We start from the raw sequence: 6841 nt of genomic DNA, 5'->3' as shown, positions 1-6841 counted from the left end.
TTAGTCGACGAGTAATCTCTCTTCATTCTTATGAAACCGGGAGCGGCCTGGATTCATTTGAGACTTTTCTTTTTTTTTTCCTCTGCTGAATCTTTGCATCGCTGGTATGTTAATTGGATGAAGAGAAATGGGACACCTTTATCCCCCCCTGAGGGCTACCGTCCTGTAACTTTTTTTTTTATGTTCCATTCCCCAAAGTGAGTGCTAGTTCCCAATGTCGCATCCAAGAATGCGGTCTAACCTGTCTCGCAAACACCTTGCCCCGCTTGTCTCTTCCGCATACATTGATTCTTTTGACTTTCCTTTTGGAACTTCTCAGAAAAGTGACTCGTTCATCAGTTAACCTTTTTTTTTTTTGCGCCGGTATCAAAGTACCTTTGAAGTCGGGCAGAAGAAATTTCGTTCTCGAGAAGAACTCTAGAAAGTTGGTTAGTCCTTTTTGACCAGTTTCATTTTACATTCATGGCCATATTTGCTTGCATTTGCAAAACTATCGAACGCCGACTCCTAATTTTGATCAACCACCGACCTTCTGTTGAACACTGCCATTTCTAGGCTCCTGGGCATAAGTGACGACTTTCCACCTTCAATTATGTTGTTTCCAAAGAAAACTCCTCACCAATCAGCTTTGATCTACAGAAAAACCAAATCTGCTAGCTCACCCGCAGGCGAAATGAAGTATTACACTCTTTGGTCCTCCAAAGTAAGACGCTCTTTATCCCGAAGGTCCTAATTTCCTGAACATTTAGATTTTAAAAGGAAATGACCCCACCGGTATAAGTACTGCTGCGTTTAACCATTTTTTAAGGTTCATATTTTGCTTCAACTTTTTGGGATTTGGGACAAAAAGTTACAATACTGGTTGTACTCAGGAACAAGGGAAAACTCATTACATAACCCTTCATGCCATCTGCTAGAGAGTGACTTCTAAAAAGTTAAAAGTAATCGCGAAGAAACAAAAAAATAAGTTAGTGCGCCATTCTTTCCCTGACCCTACCCCAAGTGCCAGGTTAATCTAGATGCTGCTTTTTCTGACCGATGTAGGCTTGCTATATTGTATTATACAGTGTGTGTGTGTGCTATCTTTAACTTGATATTAACATTAAGTTATCTTTTTATTATGGGGGTTTAGAGACGTAGCTTCCCTCCCTTACGTTTCAGGGATTTCTCAGGGCCTCTGACACTGGACCAGCCAGTCGCGGCCAGGTTGCGTATCGCATGCACGCCAAGGCTTTGAGCTCGAAATCATGTATGGTTTGAACAAAGAGCCCCCTCTAGTGTTAAGTTGCTATTGCAACTATTTTTGGTAAATGCAGGTAGTCAATGTCCTCTAAATTCCTCCCCCTCCCCTCTTTTAAGTCAGAGTTTGAAATATATATATATTTTTCCAGAATTTTTGTTTGACCTTAAAGTGCCAAATATGTAAGCGACGTTAATGCACATCGGTGCGTTGGATCTGTGAACACTAACTGCACAATCAACCAAGTGGTCTCGGAGTAGTCGTGTACAAGCATTAACCTATATTCTTAGTAACGGGCCTCCCGAAAACCCTGTCGTTGGAGGTCATAGCCTTCAGGAATGCCTAATCCCTTGCAAACTGCCTAGAGATATGGAGATCTCGAAGCTGCACAAATGGGTGTCACCGACCTCTTACTCATCGGTTTGAGTCCCGTGCCTCCCACCGATATGGTAGAAGTGGGTGGGCTGTCCCATTTAAGTTCTCAAATTCTTTTACTGTGACCGTTTCACTTTTTATGAAGGGTTTGTTATAAGATATAAGACAGTTCTAGCATCATGTTGTAAAAATATCAAATATTAGATACTTGATCATGTAAAATGGCTGCATTTTGATCCCTCGAAATGGAGCCTGCCATTATGCAGGTAAAACAAATGCTCCTCTTTTTAAGTGAAATGATAGAGGAAGCTAGTTTGCTGTTTTGAGAGAGAAATTTTGGGTAAACAAAGTCCCTTTAAAAAATGGCCGCCGCCTCTGCGTGTTGCAGAACAGCCAGCTTCATTGAGGCTGTTTTGCCACAGCGCCATCTAGAGGCACCAATCATGTCTACACAAACTCATTTGAAGCCATCTCCTAACACTTGGTTGATTGTCACCATTTTTTTTTAATAGGGATTATTTGTATTATGAGCTACCCCACTCCCATTTTTTTTAGATATTTAGCATTGATGCGGGGGTGGCAATTAATTTGTATCCCCTTAGCCGGAAAAGGGGGAGTTTCTGTACATAAATGTATACTAGCTAATCTGTGCAGTGCCTTTTAGACGTTCCAATTTCTATAAAGTCTTCAAAAAACACACTTTTTTTTTTTTGGCATATATATTATATATATGATGTAATGTTATATAGAAATATATGTATAATATACATATTTTTTTCCCAGGGGTATGTGATAGCTCTGTATTTTGTATAAAATTTGCAAGTAAAAAGTATTTTACCTCAAATTTTAAGATTTTTGGAAAAGTAAATAAAAATTTCCCTTTTCATTAAATGTTCTCTTGTCCTTTTTTTTATTCTTTACATTTTGAAGTCTAATGTGGACCCCATTTATTGCTGATTAAAGTACTATTGGCTTAATAGATATATAGTGCCTGTAGAACAAGCATTTTTGCAATTTACTGCTTATTAAAATTTGCTTTACTTGACTATTGTAGCAATAGGCCAACTGGACACCAAATATACCAACTGGAATGCCAGTAGAGCAAAAAAGTCACACTGAGGTCATAATGTTTAAAGGGGTTGAGTACTATTGTTAGGCAATGGCTTGCTATGGATCTAGGGTCTGTGGGCGATGCTATTCCCAAAGGGGTTCTCTAAGGCTGCTTTCACATGTCAGTGTTTTTTGGTTTTTTTTTGGCATCAGGCAAGATCCGGCGAAAAAACTGATGCGAAGGGTCTGGCGAAAAAACATTAGCTGCATCAGTTTTTTCCATCAGTTCGTTCAGTTTTTTTGACGGATCCATTGTGTTACTGCTCAGTTAAAAAAAAAAAACTGATCCAGCGGCCGTATCAGTTTTCCGCATTACGCCGGATCCGGCGTCCATAGGCTTCCATTATCAAACGTGCCATATCCGGCGCGATACGGTTTTAAGACGGAGACAAAAAACGTTCCACCTCAGCATTCCATCAGGCCGCCGGACAAGCAAATTTTGCCAGATCCGGCGAAAGACAGATGGAACGCAAGGCCATCCAGAACAATCCAGCGCTAATAGAAGTCTATGGGGGAAAAAAAACGGATCCGGCGGCAACAGACGCCGGATCCGTTTTTCCAGGTTTTTGCCGGATTGTGCCTGATGGCAAAAAACTGATGTGCAAAAGCAGCCTAAGAATGAATTGTGATGGTCTCCATTCTCTTCAGAATGGCAGCCATTATGAGAAGGGCTGTGATAGAAGAAATAAATCTCGCAGAGTATGGACAAATTATTTTTTTTTCTCGTTCAGCCGAGAAGTTTTAGTTTTTGTATTACAGCCCATCTCTGCTCACGGAGGTATGTGTGCTTACATTGCAGCATCGGTCAGTTGAAACATAGATCTTGGGAGCAGTGTGTCTTAAGACAGCAGCCAGCACTGACGTGACTAGAACAGGCCACCGTTTGAATTGTGACCGGTTATTTTGTTACTTTCTTGGAGAACTACTTTAAATACCTTTTTACAGCCTTTAGAAATGTCTAGTAAAGGGTTCCTAAAGGGTACTTTACACACTGCGACATCGCTAGCGATCTCGTTAGCGATGTGAAATTCTAGATAGCAAGTGTGATCTTTCGAGATCGCACATGCGTAAAATGACCTATGTGCGATCTCAAATGATCACACTTGCGATCTAGAATTTCACATCGCTAACGAGATCGCTAGCGATGTCGCAGTGTGTAAAGTACCCTTAAGAGCTGTTAAGGAAAGTTCCGTTTTTTTGAGAATTTTACATAAGTTCAACAAAAATTCTGTAGAAAACGTTTTGGTCGATGGTAAGCGATTAAGAGGATTGTGTGTTTGCACGAGATAAATTTGCCATTTGTCGCTCCCTCTGTCCTTAAGCTGTTGGATACATGGCAATCCTGGTTTTATGGGTGCCCAAGTGGGGTTCCACTCTGTATACAAAATGGTAAAGAACAGCTTGTCACTCCAATATAAGTAGGTGAAAACAACATTTATTCGTGGGCAATCCAAAAAGGAACAAATGACTTTTTTTTTTTTTTTTTTTTTGTCCACAATCTCAGACCTTCGTTTAACTAAATGGAGTGCGGGAGTAGCAAGATGAAGACAGGTAAAGTTGGGTAAGAAATGCCCAAAATGTGTTGGACAAAAACCGGATGGGAAACGTTTGACGAGGTATCATTGTTGGTATAAAAGTTGTTCAATTTATCATTTGTTTAAAATAAGTGTACAAAAAGAATTTTGGGTTCTGAGAGTCCCTATGGATGTATTTAAATTTTGATAACTTTTGGCAATAAGTCACTAAAGCTCAAAAGGCAACGACTAGATGGTTCTAAAATAGTCCATGGGTTAGTCAAGCAACTGATGTTTCAATGTTAATGTTGGATTGTTCACAAATTATTGGTAAATTCTTGGGAAAATGGTTGCTTTTACACTTGTATGTCTACATATAGAATAGTTAATGCGTTTTGGGTAGGGGTTTGTAGTGTATCTTTTTTTTCTCGGTAGTGGTGAAGTGAGTCAATTTTGTCCTTGAGATTTATGACTCGGCTGATCTTTGAGGGGATATCTTATTGATTTTGGGGGCTTACCTCTAAGCACCAAAAACCTTAGTTGTCTTCATTGCTTGGACAGAAGTTAACTCTTCTTGAGACGTCTGTGACTCTTTAGTCTTTGACCACGTACATATAGGTTATCCAGAATTACTTCTCAAATCCACAGCTCTCCAACCTTCAAGATGGTCTACCTTGTTTCCAATGCATGTAGCACTTTCCTCACCTGAGAAACCCATTTTTCTTTTTGGGTCAAAACGCATTAGTTGCATGTAAGCTATCTTGCTTGGAATATCCATAAGTGGTTAGGATTTTTAAATTGCTAAAAAGGAATGATGCCCAATGGGGAATACTTAACATACGAAATGCCTAATGTCCTTCTATACATGAGCTTTCGTAATAGCTTCTGAGAGCTCCCATCTTTCATTTTTTTTTAGTTTGGTCAGGGACCCCATCAGAAGCTCTGCACGTGCCTGGCAATCGATCTGCAGGATTACTCTATTTCATCCGTATTGATCATGTAATTGCTTGATCTCAAATCTCATTTAGATGGCGCGTTCCTTCCCTATTGCTTTTCACTTTCTCTGTTACTTTCGCTGAAACTAACGTCGTGACCAATTCAATAATGCGGGAGGGGGTGGGAGAGATCCTGGCAGCTTGCCTTTTGGTATCCTTCCAGATACATTAATTACAAAGTTTAAGATTTTGCTGCTTTAAGAAATTGGCTTTTTCTTTAACTGCTGCCTGGTTTTTGTTTTTGCATCCGTATGTGTAGCTGTGAAGGCAGATGTCCCCTACAGTAGGGCCTGTCCTCGAAACAAAGACTTGCAACAAAAATACTTAACTTTTTAAGACCTCTTTCATCTCCTAGTAGACTGAAACCAGTCTTGAGGTTTATCAGTGAAGATAACGACAGTCACCCTGAGGTAAAATAGATTTTTTTTTCTCTGTTAAAATAACAAACCTGCTCAAGTACCGGGCATTGTTTCCTTCCCTTATGGCCGGCTTCCTCTCTGCTGGACTAGTAGACCACCGATCTCATCGGCCAAGACTTTAGCCACCTTTGTGTTTAGGAAAACTGGTAATGTTCACCTCACCAATAGGACAGTACCGTAAGGATCAAAATGAGGGTGATTGCAGGGCTCACCTGTAAGGCTTTTGTAAGCCTAATATGCCATGGCTGGCTGGAGGAGAGTATTTTCCAGATATCAGTTTGGCAAACTGGAGATTGTCAAGGTGTTCAGGCTGCAGTTGTGGAAAGGAGATCTGCAGACTCCAAGCAAGGTTTCGACGTTTCAACACCTTTCATGCGGTAAATAATGTCAACATAACCATATGTCCCCATATCGAATCTGTTTCTCCTAAAAGTAGCATTGTACTTTCGGGACAGAGAAAATGAAAGCCTATGGAACTTTTATGTTAAAACCAAAATTCATAGTTTTTATGTCCAAAGTTAAAATATAATCTCTTTAAAATGGTTCCAGTTTTTTTTCAGCAAGTGTCGATTTAATTAGGGGGGTGGGGGGAGTCTTGCGAAGTATACGTAAAGTGGTTGCATTACATGACTCAAGCTGTATCGGATGTGACCAGACTGACTTCACAATGTATCCTTGACATAAATGAGAACGTTCACGTCTACAACGTCTTCGTGAGAACGTTCACGTCTACAACGTTTTCGTGAGAACGTTCCCGTCTACAACGCCTGCATGAAGATTATCTCTTGAATCTCAATAAAACAGATGCTAAATGCAATATTCAATCAAGAACCCAACAATCTTCAGTTGTCATGAGTTCAATATTTTTTATTAACAGATTGGAATCCAAATTGAAAGCAATTTTTTTTTTTTCTAATCTATAATTGTGATTTAGAATCCTAATTCCTTTTTGATTTGGGTCCATCATCCTTCTTGTTTAGCTCATTATTCTCAAAGTCTATGAACGTGGAACATACAACCCGTTCTATCCATGACGTCATCGTAGCTATTTTTGGATTTGATCTTCGAACATCTGCCAAGTTTTGAGTCATCCCGTTACTATTTAAATGGATAAGACAACAGATTCTATCCAGGAGGCGGAACTGATCTAGAACGTTCATGCGTTGAGTGGCTGATTTGCTAAGAAGT

This window comes from Anomaloglossus baeobatrachus, chromosome 12, assembly GCF_048569485.1.
Source record: "Anomaloglossus baeobatrachus isolate aAnoBae1 chromosome 12, aAnoBae1.hap1, whole genome shotgun sequence".
Classification (NCBI taxonomy): domain Eukaryota; kingdom Metazoa; phylum Chordata; class Amphibia; order Anura; family Aromobatidae; genus Anomaloglossus; species Anomaloglossus baeobatrachus.
This window is presented reverse-complemented; position numbering follows the sequence as displayed.